Source organism: Oncorhynchus nerka, linkage group LG17, assembly GCF_034236695.1.
Source record: "Oncorhynchus nerka isolate Pitt River linkage group LG17, Oner_Uvic_2.0, whole genome shotgun sequence".
NCBI lineage: Eukaryota > Metazoa > Chordata > Actinopteri > Salmoniformes > Salmonidae > Oncorhynchus > Oncorhynchus nerka.
The window spans coordinates 39518223-39545899 of NC_088412.1; the positions used below are offsets into that span (position 1 = coordinate 39518223).

At 42.9% G+C, this 27677-nt stretch overlaps 1 pseudogene; it reads right to left on the bottom strand.

Moving 5' to 3' along the window:
* Positions 1-250: 250 nt before the first annotated feature.
* LOC115145226 (troponin T, slow skeletal muscle-like) lies at positions 251-27051 on the bottom strand (annotated as a pseudogene).
* Between the last annotated feature and the right edge of the window lie 626 nt (positions 27052-27677).

Sequence of the window (27677 nt, forward strand, 5' to 3'; positions counted from 1 at the left end):
TGACAATTTCCAGAGGAAAATCAAGCTAGTAATCTCAGCGAGTGTACACAGTTCAATACATTATTATAACTTGTATAATATTACATTACATTATTATAACTTGTATTTTTCAATAACACACTAGGACATGCAAAAGAAGAGGGGGGCCATAAAAAGAGAGGAAAGAGGGAAGAGGGGATGGTGGGATCTCCCTCCTTTCTTGTTCCCTCTAAAGTTGTCTTCTCCCTTCAGCCCTATGAGAGCGGGAGCTTTACTTCCACCGACCGCCAACCTTCCCCTTACCATGGACCTTTTTACTACAGGGTAGAGACATAGGGAGAAAGATACCTAAATTCAGAAACAATTACTTGTAGATAAATGCACATACCATACAAACACAAGTTACTTAAAAAAGTGGCTACAAAGTTCATATAAAGAAACCAAGAAGAGGGTTACTGTACTTACAATTTCTGGGCACTTGTGATTCTATTCAAGAGAATGATAATCTGCACACCAAAAAATGATATAAGAGATCACAATGCATCAGTGATTACACGAATACTACACAACAGATGTACACAGTCGCTCACACACAAGCCTAAACATCTATGGATTCTGCCTTTGGTACATGTCCAGGTCTTCCCACCTGATATTTCTGTTTCTTCATGTGATCAATGAAGTCAAACTTATCCGACTCCAGCGTGTAGATCCAGTTCCACATCTCCTGAGCTCGTTGCCTGGGAGACCAAGAGAAGGTGGGAGGGGGTAACAGCTGGTAAACATAGCAACACAGTTGGTAGCCAGGTGGGTGGGCTTTGGACATGAATTGTAGAAAACTCTGATGTGGTGGTGTGAGGAAGATTTAGGCCCATGTGCATTTGGCTTGGGGAGGCGTGTGTGATCGGCCAGGACTGACTTCAGGGCGCCCTCTCTCTCAGGGTGTCGATCTCCAGTGTGGGTCGTCTCTCAGCCAAGGTCTTCTTCTTGATCTTTCTCCCCATTAGACGCTTCCCCCTCCCACGATGCTCCGCCTGAAACATATGTCAAACACACAAACTTAAAACCATATAGAATGTTGTGATTCTATTTCTATGCTTAAAACAGTCTGACAGAACATTTGGCCCGCAACTGTATGTTGACCAACAAAATAGATATTTAGCTTCATAAAACACATTTACTGCATGAATCCAAAAATCTGTTCCTAAAGCTAACAAGTGAATGACAGTGAACATAAATACCTTTTGCAGGAAGCCCCCAAAGTTGGCCCCCATGTTGGAAAGAACCTTCTTCTTCTTGGCCTCGTCATCGTTCTTCTTTTTAGCCTCCTCATCTTCCTTTCTCTGCCGTTCTTCCTGAGCATGAGACAATGATGAAGTTAGAAAGGAAAAATACATTCTTAACACAAGTCTATCTGTTGCTTAAAACCAGGGGTACCACAGGTGTGTACCCGGCCCTACCACAATCCCGAGGTACAAGAGGGGTGTATATTCAGGCCTACCGCAATCCTGGGGTACCACAGTGGTGTCTATTTGTCTCTACCCCCACAGGGTTGTGAAGTTGACCCTATCACAATCCTGATGTATCACAACGGTATGTTTTGGCCTACCGCAATCCTGTTCTGCCGGTCCCGCTCCTTCTCCGCTTGAACTCGCTGCACCTCTGCCCTCTCAAACCGACGCTTCTCCTGTGGGGATGAGAGAGGGAAAGGATGAGAGGAAAGGACTTTGGACTGTTTCATGTCCACATGTTTGATCATGAGCTTGTGCGCTCCTTGACCAGGGTCGTGTTCTGTTGGGACGAAGCGTAAAAGCAAAACATGAGCATTGTTGTTGGACAAGTTCAGGTAGTTAAGGTTGTACTTCCTCTGTTCTATTTTAACACGTCAACATGAAGTAAACAGGGAGTTGACTCACAATTCGGTCTTTCAGCCCAATGAGCTCCTCCTCCTCCTTCTTCCTCTGGTCAAAGTGGACATCAATCAGACTCTGCAACTCCAGGAGATCCTTCTCCATCCTCTTCATTTGGATGTCCTGAGAGAGGGAGAGAGGGAAAGAGAGAGGATTGAGATTAAATAGATTAGAGATGTGGTGTAAAGCGGAGCTACAAGCTGCATCTTACAAACATCTATATTAATGTTCAGTAGTGAATTTGAAATGGAAGGGGAACAGCCAATCAGATAGTGGGCCAATTCCTTGATATGATATGGCATCACTCACATCAAAGTCCACCCTATCCCCCTCTGGAATCTTGGGAGGGGCTAGCTGGGGCACCATGGGCCTTAGATAGATAGATAGATAGATAGATAGATAGATAGATAGATAGATAGATAGATAGATAGATAGATAGATAGATAGATAGAGAGAGAGAGAGAGAGAGAGAGCGAGAGAGAGAAGAGACAGAGAGAGAGAGAGAGAGAGAGAGCGAGAGAGAGAAGAGACAGAGAGAGAGAGAGAGAGAGAGAGAGAGCGAGAGAGATAAGAGACAGAGAGAGAGAGAGAGAGAGGAATGGTGAGAGAAAGATAGAGATGGGATAAAAGATTGAAGAAGAAAATTGATAAAAGAAGAAAGAAGGTAAAGACAAGTGCAAATAGGAAAAACAGGGGGGAAGGAGGGAGGTGCATGTTAAGGGATCATTGGCCACATCATTGACTACAACTGTGTGACCCCAACAGCTACTAGAGGGAAATGTTGTTTTCTGAGAATTGTACTGTACAAGCTTTCATAATTATCTATACACATGTTAACACATGTACATGCAAGAAGTAATTACAAATGTTCTACATATGAGGATATACACTGAGTGTACAAAACATTAGGAACCCCTGCTCTTTCCGTGACATAGACTGACCAAGTGAATACAGGTGAAAACTATGATCTCTTATTGTCACTTGTTAAATCCACTTCAAGCAGTGTAGATAAAGGGGAGGATACAGGTTACATAAGGATTTTTAAGACTTGAGACAATTGAGACGTGGATTGTGTATGTGTGCCATTCAGAGGGTGAATGGGTAAGACAAAATATTGAACTGCCTTTGAATGGGGTATGGTAGTAGGTGCTAGGCGCACAGGTTTGAGTGTGTCAAGAACTGCAAAGCTGCTGGGTTTTTCACACCTCTTTAGTGTCCTAAGTTTTCATAACTGTGACCTTAATTGCCTACCATCTGTAAGCTGTTAGTGTCTTAACGACCATTCCACAGGTGCATGTTCATTAATTGTTTATGGTTCATTGAACAAGCATGGGAAACAGTGTTTAAACCCTTTACAATGAAGATCTGTGAAGTTATTTGGATTTTAAGAATTATCTATGAAAGACAGGGTCCTAAAAAAGGGATGTTTCTTTTTATGCTGAGTTTATATCAAAACAACAAGAAAAAAAAAATGTTGGAATGAATCCAATTAAGAACCCAAATAGCATTAATGCACTACTTTTAGCCACATGGAGAAAGGCACATGGTTCTCGTCTAAAGTGGTGTAGTGTTATACAGGATATAGGGTGTAATTTGAGACAGCCATTGTTAAGTTAAAGTAGTAGAGTGTTTAGGGGATATGGGGTGTGATTTGGGACCCGGACAGTTGAAAGTAGTGTTGTGTTGTTGTAGGGGATATAAGATTGTCATTTGAGACACATCCAAAGGTAGTGCAGTATTATTGTACATACAGGGTGTCATTTGAGAGACAACTAGTCTTACCTCCTCCATCCTCCTCCTGCGGTTCTTCTTCTGGCTCCTCCTCTGGCTCTGCCTCCTGCTCCTCCTCTGCCTCCTCTGGAGAGAGGGGTGGCAAATGGATAGAGAAAAAGTCAGAGAGCAGTTCAGAGGACAAGATAAGGGACATGGGGCACTGACGAAATCAGGGCAATGTGGTAGACTGGGACAAAACGAAGAAAGACAAGTGTGGAGAAGAAAATGACACAAATGAGACAATGGGATGGAAAGAGACATTAGAATGATGATTAAAAAGATAGACGATTAAAGGAATGGAGCGAGATGGAGAGTGAAAAGTGAGATGGAGAGTGTGTGGCTAATAGAGGGCAGAGGATTGGGGCTTTAAAAACCATTTGTCAGCAGTATGCTGAAAGCAATAGGAGCTGAGAGAAATGGCTAATAATAACAGGGTCATAGACTTCCACATGCAAGGCCAAGTATGGCCCAACAATGACAACACTAACACCTCAGCTTTAGCAACCCACTCACCTTCCGCCTGCTCCCCCCTAGCAAAGAGAGGGGTGGAAGCAAATGTTTGTGTGAAAGAGAGAGAGAAATTCAGTTACCAATTCAGTTGGCAATAAATTCCAAATTTAAATATGTATATTATTTCCATACTCACTCATATTCCTCCTCTACATGGCTGCACTAAAAGAAGACCAAAAGGAGAGACAATATAAATGTCATATATAAATCACCAATCGTTTTACAATACAATACTCTGACTGATTATCTAGCAACTATCACACACTACCACGACACAAAAATCAAATAGGTGTTTTTGGAAGTCAATTTGATGGCTTAACCATTTTTCCCCTGTGCTCGGTTAGGTTTAATTCAGTTCAATGTTCCCAATACACAAATGATGCGTGAGAAGGATGCTCAATTTCTCCCACATACAATTGAAGTCATTAGTTTACATACATTTAAGTTGGAGTCATTAAAACTCATTTTTCAACCACTCCACCAATTTCTTGTTAACAAACTATAGTTTTGGCAAGTCGGTTAGGATATCTACATTGTGCATGACACAAGTAATTTTTCCAACAATTATTTACTGACAGATTATTTCAATTATAATTCACTGTGTCACAATTCCACTGGGTCAGAAGTTCACATAAACTAAGTTGATTGTGTCTTTAAACAGCTTGGAAAATTCCAGAAAATTACGTAATGGCTTTAGAAGCTTCTGATAGGCTAATTGACATCATTTGAGTCAATTGGAGGTGTACCTGTGGATGTATTTCAAGGTCTACCTTCAAACTCAGTGCCTCTTGCTTGACACATGGGAAAATCAAAAGAAATCAGCCAAGACCTCCATTGTAGACCTCCACAAGCCTGGTTCATCCTTGGGAGCAATTTCCAACCGCTTGAAGGTACCATGTTCATCTGTACAAACAATAGTACGCAAGTATAAACACCATGGGAAAAGATGAACGTACTTTGGTGCAAAAAGGGCAAATCAATCCCAGAACAACAGCAAATTACCATGTGAAGATGCTGGAGGAAACCGGTACAAAAGTATCTATATCCACAGTGAAACGAGTCCTATATCGACATAACCGGAATGGCCGCTCAGCAAGGAAGAAGCCACTGCTCAAAAATCGACATAAAAAAGCCAGACTGCACGTGGGGACAAAGATCGTACTTTTTTGAGAAATGTCCCCTGGTTTGTTGAGACAAAAATAGAACTGTTTCGGCCATAATGACCATCGCTATGTTTGGAGGAAAAAGGAGGAGGCTTGCACCCCGAAGAACACCATCCCAACCGTGAAGCACAGGGGTGGCAGCATCATGTTGTGGGGTGCTTTGCTGCAGGAGGGACTGGTGCACTTCACAAAATTAGATAGCATCATGAGGTAGGAAAATTATGTGGATATATTGAAGCAACATCTCAAGACATCAGTCAAAGTTAAAGCTTGGTCGCAAATGGGTCTTCCAAATGGACAATGACACCAAGCATACTTCCAAAGTTGTGCCAAAATGGCTTAAGGACAACAAAGTCAAGGTATTGGGTGGCCATCACCAGATCCTATAGAAAATTTGTGGACAGAACTGAAAAAGTGTGTGCAAGCAAGGAGGCCTACAAACCTGACTCAGTTACACCAGCTCTGTCAGGAGGAATGGGCCAAAATTCACCCAACTTATTGTGGGAAGCTTGTGGAAGGCTACCCGAAACATTTGACCCAAGTTAAAGAATTTAAAGGCAATGCTACCAAATACTAATTGAGTGCATGTAAACTTCTGACCCACTGGGAATGTGATAAAAGCTGAAATAAATCAAGAATTGTGAAAAACTGAGTTTAAATGTATTTGGTTAAGGTGTATGTAAACTTCCGATTTCAACTGTATGTTTGATCACACTCATTTGTTTGGTCATGAGTGTGTCATGAGTATTGGTCATCCTTTTTTATCCTTATTCCATATTTTCATATTATATGTTTGTTTTTTGGGGGCTCCTTTTGTTTGTTTTTTCACTTTCTTGTTTGTTGGGAGGGAGGGCGGGCGGGGAGGGGGTCTTGTTCCAATTAGAAAATGATATGTTTGTAGTTAAACCACAAATTGTAAATTGTATGCCTTCATATTTCCCCCCAAAAATCTATATATAAGAAAATAATGGGTGTTCACACGACATAGAGAAAGACACAGGGGGATTGTGTGTGTTGGACCATGGGGGTTTCTGCTAAAAAGTGTCCCATGGTGCTGACATCAACCTTGCTGACAAGCAGAGATTGACAGCGTGAACCGGTAAGAATGTTACGGCCCTAAACACAGTGGGAGAAATTTTCTAACACTTTCTTCAGTTCCCCTTCTTTATTTCTCTCCTCCATTTCCCATTCCAATATGTCATCTTGAACAATAGACCAATAGATGACTTTGTTGTGAAGTAGAGTAATCTTGATGGTACACAGCATCAACACTAGCATCACAGCTAGTGTTCATTCTTCAGTGTAACATTTCTAGCATTGATTCAGGAACTAATTTCACTCTATAAGAGTGAAATTAACACTCATTGGTGCAAAATAATCTCCTGCGTTGGTGTTGATAGCCAAAATTAAAACAGTCCCATCAAAACAGAATCCAAGATGGCGTAGCAGTCAGACGTCTTTGTCCTGTCGTGTCCCTTGTATATATCGTTTTACATCTTTTTCTTCGCATAACTTTTCAAATATTTTGCTAAACCTCAACTTCTAAATACTGTCCTGTAACCCGCCTCACCCAATGTGGCGTGGATCTGCTTTTTTTTCTAAAGTATTTATATTTACTTCGGATCTGGAATCCCTCAACTGAAGCTAGCTGGCTAACTACCAGCTATCAGTCAGCAAACCATTGCCAGCGGTCATCAGCTAACCTTCAGCTCGGAAAGCTCTCGCCAGTTCGAACAACGTGACTAACCAGAGCATAATGGATCTATTATTTTTATCCCCGGATTCCTACCGCAAACTGAAGATTTTCATCTGGATCTTCACAACTAGCTAACCGCAATCACGGATGACTACTCCTGGCTAGCGTTTCCATCGCAGAGCAAGCGCCAATTAGCTTGAAGCTAGCCCAATCAGGGCTCCTGTGCTACCACCAAAGCATACTCCTGGGCTACAATATCCGGACCCCTTCTACAGCCGGTACGGGGCACGGAACCCCGCAGATCCCCTACGACTGGAATACCGACATAATCTGGCCGAGGACTCCAACAGACCCCTCAGGTGCGACGCCCGCTGAAGGCCCATTCTACTAAACAGCTAGAGCTACTTGGAACCCTACTAATTCCACAACTGGTCTATCGACGTCACCGCACAAAGAGGCAAAAACAGACTTACCCCCATCGCGACGTCCCCCAAAGGCTAACTTGCTAGCCCCTGCTATCTGCTTGCTTGCTAACCCGGTCTGCTAATTGCTAGCTTGCCGGTCCCGGTCTGCTAACTGCTAGCTTGCCTGCCTGGTCTGCTAACTGCTAGCCCCTGCTAGCTGCTTGCTTGCTAACCCGGCCTGCTAACTGCTAGATTGCCCCGGTCTACTAACTGCTAGCTTGTTTAGCCCCGGCCTGCTAACTGTCTGAAACGCCGTGTCCCCAGTCAGCCCAACCACTCACTGGATGTGCTAGACGGCCAGTTCATATAGCCTTTAGCCGTACCCTTATCCTACTTCTCCTCTGTTACTCTGTTCCTCTGGTGATGTGGAGGTTAATCCAGGTCCTGCAGTGCCTCATTTGTTGACTTCTGTAACCGTAAAAGCCTTGGTTTCATGCATGTTAACAGTAGAAGCCTACTCCCTAAGTTTGTTTTACTCACTGCTTTAGCACACTCTGCCAACCCAGATGTCTTAGCCGTGTCTGAATCCTGGCTTAGGAAAACCACCAAAAACCCTGAAATCTCCATCGCTAACTATAAAGTTTTCCGCTTAGATAGAACTGCCAAAGGGGGCGGTGTTGCAATCTACTGCAAAGATAGCCTGCAGAGTTCTATATTACTATCTAAGTCTGCACCCAAACAATTTGAGCTTCTACTTCTAAAAATGCACCTTTCCAGAAACAAGTCTCTCACTGTTGCCGCTTGCAATAGACCTCCCTCTGCCCCCAGCTGTGCCCTCGATACCATATTTGAATTGATTGCCCCCCATCTATCTTCTGAGCTTGTGCTGCTAGGTGACCTAAACTGGGACATGCTTAACACCCCGGCCATCCTACAATCTAAGCTTGATGACCTCAATCTCACACAAATTATCAATGAAACTACCAGGTACAACCCCAAATCAGTAAACACGGGCACCCTCATAGATGTCATCCTAACTAACTCGCCCTCCAAATACACCTCTGCTGTTTTCAATCAAGATCTCAGTGATCACTGCCCGATTGCCTGCATCCGTAATGGGTCTGCGACCAAACAACCACCCCTCATCATTGTCAAATGCTCCCTGAAACACTTCTGCGAGCTGGCCTTTCTAATCGACCTGGCCGGGGTATCCTGGAATGACATTGACCTCATCCCGTCAATAGATGATGCCTGGCTATTTCACCATCATAAATAAGCATGCACCTCTCAAAAAATGTAGAACTAGGAATAGATATAGTCCTTGGTTCACTCCAGACCTGTCTGCCCTTGACCAGCACAAAAATATCCTGTGGCGTTCTGCATTAGCATCGAATAGCCCCCGTGATATGCAACTTTTCAGGGAAGTTAGGAACAAATATACACAGGCAGTTAGAAAAGCTAAGGCAAGCTTTTTCAAACAGAAATGTGCATTCCTGTAGTACTAACTCAAAAAAGTTCTGGGACACTGTAAAGTCCATGGAGAATAAGCTGCCCACTGCTCTGAGGCTAGGAAACAATGTCACCACTGATAAATCCACTATAATTGAGAATTTCAATAAGCATTTCTCTACGACTGGCCATGCTTTCCAGATGGCTACCCCTACCCCGGTCAACTGCCCTCCACAGCACCCTCCACAGCAACCCGCCGCAGCCCCCACCATTTCTCCTTTACCCAAATCCAGATAGCTGATGTTCTGAAAGAGCTTCAAAATCTGGACCCCTACAAATCAGCCGGGCTAGACAATTTGGACCCTTTCTTTCTAAAATGATCTGCCGAAATTGTTGCCACCCCTATTTACTAGCCTGTTCAACCTCTCTGTCGTCTCTGTCTCTGTCTCTGTCTCTGTCTCTGTGTCTCTCTGTCTGAGATTCCCAAAGATTGGAAAGCAGCTGCGGTCATCCCCCTCTTCAAAGGGGGGGACACACATGACCCAAACTGCTACAGACCTATATCTATCCTACCATGCCTTTCTAAGGTCTTCGAAAGCCAAGTCAACAAACAGATTACCGACCATTTCGAATCTCACCATACCTTCTCTGCTATGCAATCTGGTTTCAGAGCTGGTCATGGGTGCACCTCAGCCACGCTCAAGGTCCTAAACGATATCTTAACCGCCATCGATAAGAAACATTACTGTGCAGCCGTATTCATTGATCTGGCCAAGGCTTTCGACTCTGTCAATCACCACATCCTCATCGGCAGACTCGACAGCCTTGGTTTCTCAAATGATTGTCAAATCGGAGGGTCTGCTGTCCGGACCTCTGGCAGTCTCTATGGGGGTGCCACAGGGTTCAATTCTTGGACCGACTCTCCTGATCCACCTCTACGCAGACGACACCATTCTGTATACTTCTGGCCCTTCTTTGGACACTGTGTTAACAACCCTCCAGGCAAGCTTCAATGCCATACAACTCTCCTTCCGTGGCCTCCAATTGCTCTTAAATACAAGTAAAACTAAATGCATGCTCTTCAACCGACCGCCTGTCCAACATCTCTACTCTGGACGGCTCTGACTTAGAATACGTGGACAACTACAAATACTTAGGTGTCTGGTTAGACTGTAAACTCTCCTTCCAGACCCATATCAAACATCTCCAATCCAAAGTTAAATCTAGAATTGGCTTCCTATTTCGCAACAAAGCATCCTTCACTCATGCTGCCAAACATACCCTTGTAAAACTGACCATCCTACCAATCTTCGACTTTGGCGATGTCATTTACAAAATAGCCTCCAATACCCTACTCAACAAATTGGATGCAGTCTATCACAGTGAAATAGACTGAAATAGACCGTTTTGTCACCAAAGCCCCATATACTACCCACCATTGCGACCAGTACGCTCTCGTTGGCTGGCCCTCGCTTCATACTCGTCGCCTAACCCACTGGCTCCATGTCATCTACAAGACCCTGCTAGGTAAAGACCCCCCTTATCTCAGCTCGCTGGTCACCATAGCATCTCCCACCTGTAGCACACACAGGTATATCTCTCTAGTCACCCCCAAAACCAATTCTTTCTTTGGCCGCCTCTCCTTCCAGTTCTCTGCTGCCAATGACTGGAACGAACTACAAAAATCTCTGAAACTGGAAACACTTATCTCCCTCACTAGCTTTAAGCACCAACTGTCAGAGCAGCTCACAGATTACTGCACCTGTACATAGCCCACCTATAATTTAGCCCAAACAACTACCTTTCCCTACAGTATTTAATTTATTTATTTATTTTGCTCCTTTGCACCCCATTATTTTTATTTCTACTTTGCACATTCTTCCATTGCAAATCTACCATTCCAGTGTTTTACTTGCTATATTGTATTTACTTTGCCACCATGGCCTTTTTTTGCCTTTACCTCCCTTATCTCACCTCATTTGCTCACATCGTATATAGACTTGTTTATACTTTATTATTGACTGTATGTTTGTTTTACTCCATGTGTAACTCTGTGTCGTTGTATGTGTCGAACTGCTTTGCTTTATCTTGGCCAGGTCGCAATTGTAAATGAGAACTTGTTCTCAACTTGCCTACCTGGTTGAATAAAGGTGAAATAAATAAAAAAAAGGAAAAAAAGACTCCCTCCACCATCAAGCACAGCACATGAAGACTTGAAGTGAAGTATGTGTTCCCAAGGACTCCAACCATTTGCTGTTGTAGAACCGTTCAGAGAGTTTGTCCAGGATCTGTAGCCTACCTCTAAAGATCTTATCAAGGCTGAAATCCAGGATTGATGAAGCCTCCAAGTAAATGAAGGTGACTGAGGCCATGAGAGGAGTTGACCACATCACCACCGACTGCTGGTCTGCAAGAAGACAGAGCTTCATTGGTGTTACAGCCCACTTGGATAGACCCAGATAGATGCAGATGCTCTGCAGCCCTGGCCTGTAAATGGTTGAGAGGATCGCACACCTTTGTGTTGTGCTTGAACAACCTGTTGAAGCTATGGGGGCGCTATTTCATTATTGGATAAAAAAAACATGCCCGTTTTAAGCGCAATATTTTGTCACAAAAAGATGCTCGACTATGCATATAATTGACAGCTTTGGAAAGAAAACACTCTGAAGTTTCCAAAACTGCAAATATATCATCTGTGAGTGCCCCAGAACTGATGCTACAGGCGAAACCAAGATGAAACTTCAAACAGGAAATGAGCAGGATTTTTGACGCTCTGTGTTCCAATGTCTCCTTATATGGCTGTGAATGCGCCAGGAATGAGCCTGCCCTTTCTACCGTTTCCCAAAGGTGTCTGCATCATTGTGACGTATTTGTAGGCATATCATTGGAAGATTGGCCATAAGAGACTACATTTACCAGGTGTCCGCCCGGTGTCCTTTGTTGAAATTGCTGCGTAACCTACAAGCTGCACACATTCATCCATGTGATTCTGGGGAGAGAGGAGACTTCCACGAACGACATATCATGAAGAGATATGTGAAAAACACCTTGAGGATTGATTCTAAACAACGTTTACCATGTTTCAGTCGATATTATGGAGTTAATTTGGAAAAAAAGTTTGACGTTTTGATGAGTGATTTTTCGGGTTTTTTTGGTAGCCAAACATGACGCAGAAAACGGAGCGATTTCTCCTGCACAAATAATCTTTCAGGAAAAACTGAACATTTGCTATCTAACTGAGAGTCTCCTCATTGAAAACATCTGAAGTTCTTCAAAGGTAAATTATTTTATTTGAATGCTTTTCTGGTTTTTGTGAAAATGTTGCCTGCTGAATGCTAATGCTAAATGCTACGCTAGCTATCAATAGCTATCAATACTGTTACACAAATGCTTGTTTTGCTATGGTTGAGAAGCATATTTTTGAAATTCTGAGATGACAGTGTTGTTAACAAAAGGCTAAGCTTGAGAGCTAGCATATTGATTTAATTTCATTTGCGATTTTCATGAATAGTTAACGTTGTGTTATGCTAATGAGCTTTTGCGGATAGATTTACACAATCCTGGATACAGGTTTTTTTAGTAGCTAAACGTGACGCACAAAATGGAGCGATTTCTCCTAAACAAATAATCTTTCAGGAAAAACTGAACATTTGCTATGTAACTGAGAGTCTCCTCATTGAAAACATCCGACGTTCTTCAAAGGTAAATTATTTTATTTGAATGCTTTTCTGGTTTTTGTGAAAATGTTGCCTGCTGAATGCTAACGCTAAATGCTATGCTAACTATCAATGCTGTTACACAAATGCTTGTTTTGCTATGGTTGAGAAGCATATTTTTGAAAATCTGAGATGACAGTGTTGTTAACAAAAGGCAAAGCTTGAGAGCTAGCATATTGATTTCATTTCATTTGCGATTTTCATGAATAGTTAACGTTGCGTTATGGTAATGGGCTTGAGGCTGTAGTCACGATCCCGGATCTGGGATGGCTCGACGCAAGAAGTTAAATTACAAGCATTCTGAGTTTGAAATCCGGGTTAAGATTGTGAGAACAACAGCTCTAACTTCTTGAAAGCTTTCCAAGTTTTTGGAGAAGATGAAAACAACGAGACAGTGGGTGGTGAAGCAGCTCAGCCAGGACAGGAAGATGGTGACAAGGAATAAGAGGAGTGAAGAATTGTAGTTTGTTGATGTGACAATGATCCTGAATGAAGATTATGGTTTTGAGTACCAGATGCTGAAGCACCAGCGCTCTGCTTGCCACCTACTCAACTTAGTATCTACATTCGATGCCCTGAAAGCAACATTCAATGAGGCTTACAAAAAAGTGTCCCATTCAACATTTGGCAAGTGCCAAGCACTTTGGAACAAATGCGGAAGATCCACACTTGCAGCCGAAATGGTTGAAGATGCTTGCGACCTCCAGCTGCTGCGCCCGAATGCTACAAGGTGGAACTCTTGGTGCATGGCTGTAGAAAGACTCTTGACGATCGTCAAAGACAAAGGAGAGGCAGCCGTCAGAGTGCTCTGCAAAGACTGAGGTTCCAATGTAAGTAAGGATTATGTATTATTTTGTCGTAATTTAAACAACCTTTTATGGCTGCTGTCCCTGTACAGGGATCAACATCAGCGGAAATTTCAGAGTGACAACTAATAGTACTCGATACAACTCAAACTTTCATTAAAACACACATGCAGGGTACTCAATTAAAGCTACAGTCGTTGTGAATCTAGCCAACATGTCAGATTTTTTAAATGCTTTTCGGCGAAAGCATGAGAAGCTATTATCTGATAGCATGCAACCCCCGAAATACCCAAAGGGGACGTAAACAAAATAATTAGCGTAGCCGGCGCTACACAAAACGCAGAAATAAAATATAAAACATTCATTACCTTTGAACAGCTTCTTTGTTGGCACACCTATATGTTCCATAAACATCACAATTGGGTCTTTTTTTCGATTAAATCCGTCCATGTATACCCAAAATGTCCATTTATGAAGCCCGTCTGATCCAGGAAAAAACTGCTTTCCAAAACGCAACGTCATTTTTTTTAATTAAAAAAGTTGCCTATAAACTTTGACAAAACACTTCAAACTACTTTTGTAATCCAACTTTAGGTATTAGTAAACGTTAATAATCGATCAAATTGATCACGGGGCGATCTGTATTCAACAGCAGCAAGTCTTGAAATCATGGTCTATATTCTCCCTTTCATAACTTCCTCCGGTGTACTCGACGACAGGAAGTGCCTATTTCTCATTTCACCAAGGATAAACTTCAACCCAATTACCAAGACTGGCGACATCGTGTCGAAGCTGTAGGAACTGTAAACTGGACGCTATCTATTTTCCCTTGCCATAGACAATACAGAGACTGGCGGAGGGATATTTTTTTGTGTTTTTTGTGAACAGTTTTCCTTGGGATTTTGCCTCCTACACACGTTCTGTTATAGTCACAGACAGGATGTAACCAGTTTTAGAAACTTCAGAGTGTTTTCTATCCACACATACTAATCATATGCATATACTATATTCCTGACATGAGTAGCAGGACGTTGAAATTTTGTGCGATTTTTAACAAAAAGCTGCAAAAATTCGCAGCCTCTTTAATAACCTCCACTCTGAAAGCCCACCTAGCCATCTGGAAATGCAAGTGCGCTACGCTAATAGCTAATAGCACTCGTTAAAACTCAAACGTTCATTAAAACACACATGCAGGGTACTGAATTAAAGCTACACTCGTTGTGAATCTAGCCAACAAGTCAGATTTTTAAAATGCTTTTCGGCGAAAGCATGAGAAGCTATTATCTGATAGCATGCAACACCCCGAAATACCTGAAGGGGACGTAAAACAAAATAATTAGCATAGCTGGCGCTACACAAAGTGCAGAAATAAAATATAAAACATTCATTACCTTTGGCGAGCTTCTTTGTTGGCACTCCTAGATGTCCCATAAACATCACTATTGGGTCTTTTTCTCTATTAAATCGGTCCATATATACCCTAAATATCGATCTATGAAAAGTGTGTGATCCAGGAAAAAACACAGTTTTAAAACGCAACGTCATTTTTTTTAATTAAAAAAGTTAACGATAAACTTTCACAAAACACTTCGAAATACTTTTGTAATCCAACTTTAGGTATTAGTAAACGTTAATAATCTATCAAATTGATCACGGGGCGATGTGTATTCAATAGCTCCACGTCTTCAAATCATGGTCGGGAAATCTCTCTTCCAAAACATCCTGTCGGAGACCGGAAGGAATGGGGTCTCTCTTACTCGTTTGACCAAGAAACAACGCCCAGGCAATTGACAAGACTGGCGACATCGTGTGGAAGCTGTAGGACTTGCAATCTCAGCCCTATCTAATTTGCTGTCCCATAGACAATACATGCAAGTGGCGCATTGATATTTTTTCCAGTTTTCGGTGATCAGTTTTTCTTGCGCTTTTCGATGAAACACACGTTCTGTTATAGTCACAGCCGTGATTTAACCAGTTTTGGAAACGTCAGAGTGTTTTCTATCCGCACATACTAATCATATGCATATACTATATTCCTGGCATGAGTAGCAGGACGCTGAAATGTTGCACGATTTTTAACAGAATGTTCGAAAAAGTAAGGGGTAGGCTTAAGTGGTTTAAGAGGTTTTTTAAGGTCTTGAATGTTGTCTAAATCTGTTGCAGTGGTTCCTGAGCCTTTGTTTGGGGACTAATAATGGTTTCACATGTTGTAGCCATACACTATCATTGATCCATTTATTCAACTACTCATCCAGCCATTGATTACTGTAGTTCAAATCAGGTGAAATGGTTAGTGGTCCCCTTTTGTATGGGGTTAGGAAACACAGTATTATTATATATATATATTTTCATAAGTTCAATCCAGCTGAACTCGCCTTCCTCACAGAGTATGCTGCCACCATGAGCCCAGTCGCAACGGCCACCAACATCCGGCAGGCTGAACCAATGTCCAGATGGGATGGCTACTTCCAACTATCAACCTGCTGATCACAACTTGACCGAATCAAGTTGTCCCTGAAGTACTGTAAGCCTCTGGTGGATGCGCTACAACTGGGACTGAAGCACTTCAGCCACATGTTTCAAGACCCTGAACTGATAGCAGCTGCGATCCTTCTCCCCAAATTCAAAACAACGTGAACAAAGGATGACGCCACCATCAGAATGGCTAAGACAGCATGTCGTTAATTAACAGTATTTTATTATTCATAAACCACTGTGTATAGTGTACATTTTGACACTTCATAGATTTAAGAACCACTCATTTAAACTACATTCCTGACTTTGTGGTTCAGTCCAATGGGTAGCCTACTTAGCCCTGTTCTTTAGTTTATATGGATGGGGATGGATTAATATAGGATCATAACTGCATTCTATTGTAATCTTCCTTGTATTTCAGGAATGGACTACATCATGGATCACGTGGAAGAACCCTTGCTGCAGCTAAGTGATGGCACTAGTTCATCAGGTGCCATGAAAATGTCTCCAGCACAAGAAAGCTCCAAACAGCTGGACGGATACCGGTTCAGCTGATCATATGGAGTCGTTCCCAGCAGTCTGTAAGCTTTCTCTGAGGTTAAACACCCTTACCTGCATCAGCTGCCTGTGAAAAGCTGTTCAGCATTGCAGGACTTGTTTTCTGAGGTCTTTTCAGAAAAGCTCAAACCATCTAAAAGGTCTAGCTGTTTTGCTTTTTGGATTTTACTTTTGATACTTAAGTACATCCACCACTGCTTAATATAAGGAATTTAATGTATAACATTTACTTTGTACACCACTGTACTTAAGTACATTTAAAACCAGATACTTTTAGACTTTTACTCAAGTAGTATTTTACTTGAGTAATTTTCTATTAAGGTATCTTTACTTTTACACAAGTATGACAATTGAGTATTTTTTCCACCACTGCTCAATTCGCCTTTGCACTCCTAAACAACACAAATAAAAAATGATGCAACGGGTAAAATCCACAAAACCTAGTCCATTCTGTTCATACCATATTTCAGTTTTGGGAACAGAAAACTGTATTTGAGATCACCGTTGAGAAAATGTGCAGAATGTCGGCCAAAATCCATCTTCTACATTTTCCAGCTGCCGGCTACTGGGCTTCCTCTCACTACCATATTTGGTAGTGAGTGGAAACGCCAAGTGGATGCTTCACATGTATACGTCCAGTGAAATATTTGTTTCATTGTTCTGTGGTACAACTGCAGCTACCTCTCCTGTTAATGATTTTGCCAATGCATGTACTATTGCCACAAATACCATTACCAGCAATTACAATACCACTATTATTCCATCCATCCATATATATATATATATATATATATATATATATATATATATATATATATATACTACAGAAAAATGAACACCAGTCCTAGAGTGAGAAGTACAAAGAGCGTTTCCACCGTCTCTGGCATAGCTTTACATACCACCCAGACTTTGGTGGTGATGTGTCCGTGCTGCTCGAACATCCAGCGGTGGTAGGAGAGCAGCAGCTTGAGATAGCCATAGCAGGGTACTGAACACCAGCACTGACAGCATGGTCTGGCCCTGACCACTGAGAGAAAGACAACTGGTGGGGGAAGTGGAGAGAGGATACATACAATTCATACATTATAGTAGTAGACTGGTTGTCAGTATGGCTGTAAGTCTGTGAGAGACTAAGAAAATATCACAGGATAAAAGAGAAACAAGTAATATGGGGACCTCTATTGGTCAAATGTAGAAGATTAGAGCCCTGTACTCGCATGAATTTTAAGAACGAGCCCTACCCATGTCAGCCGGTTATTGTCATGAAAAAGACTGCCAGTCTCATGGTAATTGACTGTTAATTAATATAATCACATTAGGCATCGCCAGACTACCATGCATACAAGCCACTGATGTGCGCCTTTGAAACATATTTTTTTAAAGTCTAATAAATCAATTTAATATTCAACATCACAATAAATCCATTATTTTATTCAGGTCTAAAGAAACATGATGTTAAGAAAATGTATTTCAGAAGAACAGAATATGCGTTGGCTTACTGTATGTTTTCTGGCTATGCTCCATGCCATAGGCTGTAGTCGTGTTCATTTAGCTGACAAGATATGCTAAAAAGTCCCGTGCCATTATAAATCAAATAAAATTTGATTTGTCACTAACACATGGTTAGCAGATGTTAATGCAAGTGTAGCGAAATGCTTGTGCTTCTAGTTCCGGCAATGGAGTAATAACCAACGAGTAATCTAACCTAACAATTCCACAACTACTACCTTATACACACAAGTGTAAAGGGATAAAAAAAATATGTATGTAAAGATATATGAATGAGTGATGGTACAGAACGGCATAGGCAAGATGCAGTAGATGGTATCGAGTACAGTATATACAATTGAGATGAGTAATGTAGGGTATTTAAACAAAGTGGCATAGTTTAAAGTGGCTAGTGATACATGTATTACATAAAGATGCAGTAGATGATATAGAGTACAGTATATACGTATACATATGAGATAAATAATGTAAACATTATATTAAGTAGCATTGTTTAAAGTTGCTAGTGATATATTTTACATCAATTCCCATTATTAAAGTGGCTGGAGTTGAGTCAGTATGTTGGCAGCAGCCACTCAATGTTAGTGGTGGCTGTTTAACAGTCTGATGGCCTTGAGATAGAAGCTGTTTTTCAGTCCCTGCTTTGATGCACCTGTACTGACCTCGCCTTCTGGATGATAGCAGGGTGAACAGGCAGTGGCTCGGTTGGTTGTTGTCCTTGATGATCTTTATGGCCTTCCAGCGACATCGGGTGGTGTAGGTGTCCTGGAGGGCAGGTAGTTTGCCCCCGGTAATGCGTTGTGCAGACCTCGCTACCCTCTGGAGAGCCTTACGATTGTGGGCGGAGCAGTTGCCGTACCAGGCAGTGATACAGCTGTTGGGATTATTATGAATAAATGAATAAACAATATCCCCATTTTAAATAGAATTGTAACTAAGTAAACTTATACTCTGTTTTATTATATCTGATTAACAATATGAGTTCATAAGAAGGGATTGTGTGACACGGACAAGGAGTAATTAAAGTTAATGAACACCATTCCAACTAGGAAGAAACTAATGGGTTGGGGACTGTGTAAACAAATAAGATCGTTAACCTAACGTTGAACCTACAGAAACTTAGCTCTGGGGTTTTTAGATAAGGCAGTGAGTGCATTCCTAGGTTTTCTGTTAATTAGAACTGTCAGCTCAGTGGTGATCGATAATGTTGAGGGGTCAAAAGTTACCTGGGAGTGTGTTAGTAAATTAGAATGAACTTTTCACCTCACTTTGTCCCGGTCGAGAGGAGGGGATTCTGTTAAAGCAATGAAATGACATCATGATCTGTATATAAACTGTTGCTTGTGGTTAAGTGGGAGCGTGCTCCGAGAATAAATTATGTTACCTTTTATTGAAAGACTGGTCTGCGTCTATTTTATGCAAACAAGAATCTTAGAAATTCTCATAAAATAGATTAAGGGTTTTCAATTGATGTTGGCATAATTAAATTACACTAACAACAGCCCGACAGGATGCTCTCGATTGTGCATCTGTAGAAGTTTGTAGAAGAGTGCTTTTGGTGACAAGCCGAATTTCTTCAACCTCCTGAGGTTGAGGAGGCGCTGCTGCGCCTTCTTCACAACGCTGTCTGTGTGGGTGGACCAATTCAGTTTGTCCGTGATGTGTACGCCGAGGAACTTAAAACTTACTACCCTCTCCACTACTGTCTCGTCGATGTGGATAGGGGGGTGCTCCCTCTGCTGTTTCCTGAAGTCCGCAATCATCTCCTTTATTTTGTTGACGTTGAGTGTGAGGTTATTTTCCTGACACCACACTCCGAGGGCCCTCACCTCCTCCCTGTAGGCCGTCTCGTCATTGGTAATCAAGCCTACCACTGTAGTGTCGTCCGCAAACTTGATGATTGAGTTGGAGGCGTGCATGGCCGCGCAGTCGTGGGTGAACAGGGAGTACAGGAGAGGGCTCAGAACGCACCCTTGTAGTGCCCCAGTGTTGAGGATCAGCGGGGTGGAGATGTTTTTACCTACCCTCACCACCTGGGGGCAGCCCGTCAGGAAGTCCAGTACCCAGTTGCACAGGGCGGGGTCTCGACCTTGATGACGAGTTTGGAGGGTACTATGGTGTTAAATGCTGAGCTGTAGTCGATGAACAGCATTCTCCCATAGGTATTCCTCTTGTCCAGATGGGTTAGGACAGTGTGCAGTGTGTTTTATTTTTTTTATATATTGTTTTTTTTCACATTTATTTAACCAGGTAGGCTAGTTTAGAACAAGTTCTCATTTGCAACTGCGACCTGGCCAAGATAAAGCATAGCAGTGTGAACAGACAACACAGAGTTACACATGGAGTAAACAATTAACAAGTCAATAACACAGTAGAAAAAAAAGAGAGTCTATATACATTGTGTGCAAAAGGCATGAGGAGGTAGGTGAATAATTACAATTTTGCAGATTAACACTGGAGTGATAAATTATCAGATGGTCAATGTACAGGTAGAGATATTGGTGTGCAAAAGAGCGGAAAAGTAAATAAATATAAACAGTATGGGGATGAGGTAGGTAAAATTGGGTAGGGCTATTTACCGATGGACTATGTACAGCTACAGCGATCGGTTAGCTGCTCAGATAGCAGATGTTTGAAGTTGGTGAGGGAGATAAAAGTCTCCAACTTCAGCGATTTTTGAAATTCGTTCCAGTCACAGGCAGCAGAGAACTGGAACGAAAGGCGGCCAAATGAGGTGTTGACTTTAGGGATGATCAGTGAGATACACCTGCTGGAGCGCGCGCTACGGGTGGGTGTTGCCATCGTGACCAGTGAACTGAGATAAGGCGGAGCTTTACCTAGCATGGACTTGTAGATGACCTGGAGCCAGTGGGTCTGGCGACGAATATGTAGCGAGGGCCAGCCGACTAGAGCATACAGGTCGCAGTGGTGGGTGGTATAAGGTGCTTTAGTAACAAAACGGATGGCACTGTGATAAACTGCATCCAGTTTTCTGAGTAGAGTATTGGAAGCTATTTTGTAGATGACATCGCCGAAGTCGAGGATCGGTAGGATAGTCAGTTTTACTAGGGTAAGTTTGGCGGTGTGAGTGAAGGAGGCTTTGTTGCGGAATAGAAAGCAGTCTCTAGATTTGATTTTAGATGTTTGATATTTGATATTGATGTTTGATATTAGTCTGGAAGGAGAGTTTACAGTCTAGCCAGACACCAAGGTACTTATAGATGTCCACATATTCTAGGTTGGAACCATCCAGGGTGGTGATGCTAGTCGGGCGTGCGGGTGCAGGCAGCGAACGGTTGAAAAGCATGCATTTGGTGTTACTAGCGTTTAAGAGCAGTTGGAGGCCACGGAAGGAGTGTTGTATGGCATTGAAGCTCATTTGGAGGTTAGATAGCACAGTGTCCAAGGACGGGCCGGAAGTATACAGAATGGTGTCGTCTGTGTAGAGTTGGATCAGGGAATCGCCCGCAGCAAGAGCAACATCATTGATATATACAGAGAAAAGAGTCGGCCCGAGAATTGAACCCTGTGGCACTCCCATAGAGACTGCCAGAGGACCGGACAGCATGCCCTCCGATTTGACACACTGAACTCTGTCTGCAAAGTAGTTGGTGATCCAGGCAAGGCAGTCATCAGAAAAACCGAGGCTACTGAGTCTGCCGATAAGAATATGGTGATTGACAGAGTCGAAAGCCTTGGCAAGGTCGATGAAGACGGCTGCACAGTACTGTCTTTTATTGATGGCGGTTACGATATCGTTTAGTACCTTGAGCGTGGCTGAGGTGCACCCGTGACCGGCTCGGAAACCAGATTGCACAGCGGAGAAGGTACGGTGGGATTCGAGATGGTCAGTGACCTGTTTGTTGACTTGGCTTTCGAAGACCTTAGATAGGCAGGGCAGGATGGATATAGGTCTGTAACAGTTTTGGGTCCAGGGTGTCTCCCCCTTTGAAGAGGGGGATGACTGCGGCAGCTTTCCAATCCTTGGGGATCTCAAACGATATGAAAGAGGTTGAACAGGCTGGTAATAGGGGTTGCGACAATGGCGGCGGATAGTTTCAGAAATAGAGGGTCCAGATTGTCAAGCCCAGCTGATTTGTACGGGTCCAGGTTTTGTAGCTCTTTCAGAACATCTGCTATCTGGATTTGGGTAAAGGAGAACCTGGAGAGGCTTGGGCGAGTAGCTGCGGGGGGGGGGGGGCGGAGCTGTTGGCCGTTGTTGGAGTAGCCAGGAAGAAGTCCGTTGAGAAATGCTTATTGAAGTTTTCCATAAATATGGATTTATCGGTGGTGACCGTGTTACCTAGCCTCAGTGCAGTGGGCAGCTGGGAGGAGGTGATCTTGTTCTCCATGGACTTCACAGTGTCCCAGAACTTTTTGGAGTTAGAGCTACAGGATGCAAATTTCTGCCTGAAGAAGCTGGCCTTTGCTTTCCTGACTGACTGCGTGTATTGATTGGTTCCTGACTTCCCTGAACAGTTGCATATCGTGGGGACTATTCGATGCTATTGCAGTCCGCCACAGGATGTTTCTGTGCTAGTCGAGGGCAGTCAGGTATGGAGTGAACCAAGGGCTATGTCTCTTCTTAGTTCTACATTTTTTTTAACGGAGCATGCTTATCTAAAATGGTGAGGAAGTTACTTTTAAAGAATGACCAGGCATCCTCAACTGACGGGATGAGGTCAATATCCTGCCAGGATACCCGGGCCAGGTCGATTAGAAAGGCATGCTCACAGAAGTGTTTTAGGGAGCGTTTGACAGTGATGAGGGGTGGTCGTTTGACTGCGGATCCATAGCGGATACAGGCAATGAGGCAGTGATCGCTGAGATCCTGGTTGAAAACAGCGGAGGTGTATTTGGAGGGCCAGCTGGTCAGGATGACGTCTATGAGGGTGCCCTTGTTTACAGATTTAGTGTTGTACCTGGTGGGTTCCTTGATGATTTGTGAGATTGAGGGCATCTAGCTTAGATTGTAGGACTGCCGGGGTGTTAAGCATATCCCAGTTTAGGTCACCTAACAGAACAAACTCTGAAGCTAGATGGGGGGGGCGATCAATTCACAAATGGTGTCCAGGGCACAGCTGGGGGCTGAGGGGGGTCGGTAGCAGGCGGCAACAGTGAGAGACTTATTTCTGGAGATAGCAATTTTTTAAATTAGTAGTTCGAACTGTTTGGGTATGGACCTGGAAAGTATGACATTACTTTGCAGGCTATCTCTGCAGTAGACTGCAACTCCTCCCCCTTTGGCAGTTCTATCTTGAAGGAAAATGTTATAGTTGGGTATGGAAATCTCAGAATTTTTGGTGGCCTTCCTGAGCCAGGATTCAGACACGGCACATCAGGGTTAGCAAAGTGTGCTAAAGCAGTGAGTAAAACAAACTTAGGGAGGAGGCTTCTGATGTTGACATGCATGAAACCAAGGCTTTTTCGATCACAGAAGTCAACAAATGAGGGTGCCTGGGGACATGCAGGGCCTGGGTTTACCTCCACATCACCCGCGGAACAGAGGAGGAGTAGTATGAGGGTGCGGCTAAAGGCTATCAAAACTGGTCGCCTAGAGCGTTGGGGACAGAGAATAAAAGGAGCAGATTTCTGGGCATGGTAGAATATATTCAGGGCATAATGCGCAGACAGGGGTATGGTGGGGTGCGGGTACAGCGGAAGTAAGCCCAGGCACTGGGTGATGATAAGAGAGGTTGTATCTCTGGACATGGTGGTTGTAATGGGTGAGGTCACCGCATGTGTGGGAGGTGGGAAAAGGGAGGTATCAGGGGTATGAAGAGTGGAACTAGAGGCTCCATTGTAAACTAAAACAATGATAACTAACCTGAACAACAGTATACAAGGCATATTGACATTTGAGAGAGACATACAGCGAGGCATACAGTAATCACAGGTGTTGATTGGGAGAGCTAGCTAAAACAGTAGGTGAGAGAACAACAGCTAATCAGCTAGCACAACAACAGCAGGTAAAATGGCGTTGACTAGGCAGAGATGGTCGGATTAACTACACACAGAGCCTGAGTGCGGCCGACAGATAAAACATAAACATGCGTCGTCTGTGGACCTATTGGTGCGGTAAGCAAATGGGAGTGGATCTAGGGTGTCAGGTAGGATGGAGGTGATATGGTCCTTGACTAGTCTCTCAAAGCACTTCATGATGACGGAAGTGAGTGCTACGGGACGGTAGTCGTTTAGCTCAGTTACCTTAGCTTTCTTGGGAACAGGAACAATGGTGGCCCTCTTGAAGCATGTGGGAACAGCAGACTGCGATTAAGGATTGATTGAATATGTCCGTAAACACACCAGCCAGCTGGTCTGCGCATGCTCTGAGGACGCGGTTGGGGATGCCGTCTGGGCCTGCAGCCTTGCGAGGGTTATAACACGTTCAAATGTTTTACTCACGTCGGCTGCAGTGAAGGAGAGTCCACAGGTTTTGGTAGAGGGCGGTGTCAGTGGCATTGTATTGTCCTCAAAGCGAGCAAAACATGTATCTAGTTTGTCTGGGAGCAAGACATCCTGGTCCGCGACGGGGCTGGTTTTCGTTTTGTATTCCGTGATTGACTGTAGACCCTGCCACATACAGTACCTCTTGTGTCTGAGCCGTTGAATTGCGACTCTACTTTGTCTCTATACTGACGCTTAGCTTGTTTGATTGCCATGCAGAGGGAATATTTTATATTATATGATTTTATAGTAAGATGTAGTTAACATGATCTGTAGTCAGTCAGTCAGTCAATCAATGTGTATAGCATCTACTACACAAAGTAACTATCCCCCCTCCCCCATCTCACTCCCTCCCCCTACTTGCCTCTTTCTTCGTAATCTTCCTCCTTAGTACAGTGTATGATGTAGTTACCTCACAGGCAGAGGTAGTGAGTGATATAGCTAGTTACCTGAAGGGCAGGTGCACCTGGATTTTGGCAATGAGGCCCATGGAAGTGTTGGTTCCACTTTTCTGGGCTCCGTTATTTACTTAACAAATAAGGAACACTCAAAATGTGCATATATAAAATTAAGATATTTTAATTAGAATACAGCTGTAGACAGAAGTCAAAGATCAAACATACTGATAATTCTCCTGAGTTCTGCCCATTACAAAAGACAGCATCTTATATACCCGAGATCACACCTTATGGTATGATCTCATGTCAAATCCTGCATGTGCAGCTAAAAGAACAAATTATTCTTAACACAAGGTTTCTGAGAACCTGTCTCAGTGGCATGCAAATCTGGCCTTGTTTCCGAGAAAAACAGACACTGTCTCTGTGTCTCGCTATCATCCCCAGTCCCTTTTCTCACCTTCTCTCACAGACATGGGGCTGCAGGTTTTGGCAGAGAGCTAGAGACAGACAGAGGCCTCAATATTCAGCTATACAGTGAGCATAATTAAAATGGCACGTTAGCAAACTAATAACAACATAATCAATGGTGGGGGACCATTTGAATCCTTCAGAGGGGTCAGAGCACATGTTCATGGTAGCCAGGATTGCTATGACATCAAACAGTCAGAAGGAAGGGCTGGCGGGGTACACCCCTTTGATCAACCTGTTCTGTCACCACAGAAGAAGGCCACAGTATGAATATACTGTATATAGAATATGAAATGGTAGGACTGGTAGAAAATATACAGGTAAAGGTACAGTACAGGATACTTAAAGACCAGTAGAAAAACATACAGTGTCAGTATATAGGATGAATTGGATATGGTTACCTGAGGAAAAGTAAAGAAAATATTAAATATGTATAATGGTGAAATAGTGAAGAACCCATAAAGGTGGTGATATAAAATATACATATATATATATATATATATATATATATATATATATATATATACACACACAAAAGTTGGAGGTCACCTAGAAATGTCCTTGTTTTTGAAAGAAAAGCTCATTTTTGGTCCGTTAAAACATAATATTGATCAGAAATACAGTTGTGGCCAAAACTTTTGAGAATGACACAAATATTAATTAATTTACACAAAGTATGCTGCCTCAGTGTCTTTATATATTTTTTTCAGATGTTACTATGGAATACTGAGGTATAATTACAATTAATTTAGGCTTCTATTGACAATTACATGAAGTTGATGCAAAGAGTCAATATTTGCAGTGTTGACCCATCTTTTTCAAGACCTGCAATCTGCCCTGGCATGCTGTCAATTAACTTCTGGGCCACATCCTGACTGATCAGCCCATTCTTGCATAATCAACGCTTGGAGTTTGTCAGACTTTGTGGGTTTTTGTTTGTCCACCCGCCTCTTGAGGATTGACCACAAGTTCTTAATGGGATTAAGGTCTGGGGAGTTTCCTGGCCATGGACCCGAAACATCTATGTTTTGTTCCCCGAGCCACTTAGTTATCACTTTTGCCTTATGGCAAGGTGCTCCATCATGCTGGAAAGGCATTGTTCGTTACCAAACTGTTCCTGGATGGTTGGGAGAAGTTACTCTCTGAGGATGTGTTGGTACCATTCTTTATTGATGGCTGTGTTCTTAGAAAGAATTGTGAGTGACCCTTGGCTGAGAAGCAACCCCACACATGAATGGTCTCAGGATGCTTTACTGTTGGCATGACACAGGACTGATGGTAGCGCTCACCTTGTCTTCTCCGGACAAGCTTTTTTCCGGATGCCCCAAACCATCGGAAAGGGGATACATCAGAGTAAATTACTTTACCCCAGTCCTCAGCAGTCCAATCCCTGTACCTTTTGCAGAATATCAGTCTGTCCCTGATGTTTTCCTGGAGAGAAGTGGCTTCTTTGCTGCCCTTCTTAACACCAGGCCATCCTCCAAAAGTCTTCGCCTCACTGTGCGTGCAGATGCACTCACACCTGCCTGCTGCCATTCCTGAGCAAGCTCTGTACTGGTGGTGCCCCGATCCCGCAGCTGAATCAACTTTAGGAAACGGTCCTGGCGCTTGCTGGACTTTCTTGGGCGCCCTGAAGCCTTCTTCACAACAATTGAACCGCTCTCCTTGAAGTTCTTGGTGATCCGATAAATGGTTGATTTAGGTGAAATCTTACTGGCAGCAATATCCTTGCGTGTGAAGCCATTTTTGTGCAAAGCAATGATGAAGGCACGTGTTTCCTTGTAGGTAACCATGGTTGACAGAGGAATAACAATGATTCCAAGCACCAACCTCCTTTTGAAGCTTCCAGTCTGTTATTCAAACTCAATCAGCATGACAGAGTGATCTCCAGCCTTGTCCTCATTAACACTCACACCTGTGTTAATGAGAGAATCACTGACATGATGTCAGCTGGTCTTTTGTGGCAGGGCTGAAATGCAGTGGAAATGTTTTTCGGGAATCAGTTCATTTACATGGCAAAGAGGGACTTTGCAATGAATTACAATTCATCTGATCACTCTTCATAACATTCTGGAGTATATGTAAATTGCCAGCATACAGACTGAGGCAGCAGACTTTGTGAAAATTAATATTTGTGTCATTCTCAAAACTTTTGTTCACGACTGCACTGAAGTCGGAAGTTTACATACACTTAGGTTGTAGTCATTCAAATTTGTTTTCAATCACTCCACATATTTCTTGTTATAGTTTTGGCAAGTCGGTTAGGACATCTACTTTGTGCATGACACAAGTCATTTTTCCAAAAGTTTACAGAAACTAAGTTGACTGTGCCTTTAAAATTTCTAGCGCAGGGGTTCCTCGACAACATTCCACTGAAAAGGCAGCGAGCGAAATTCAAAAATATTTTTGAGAAATATGT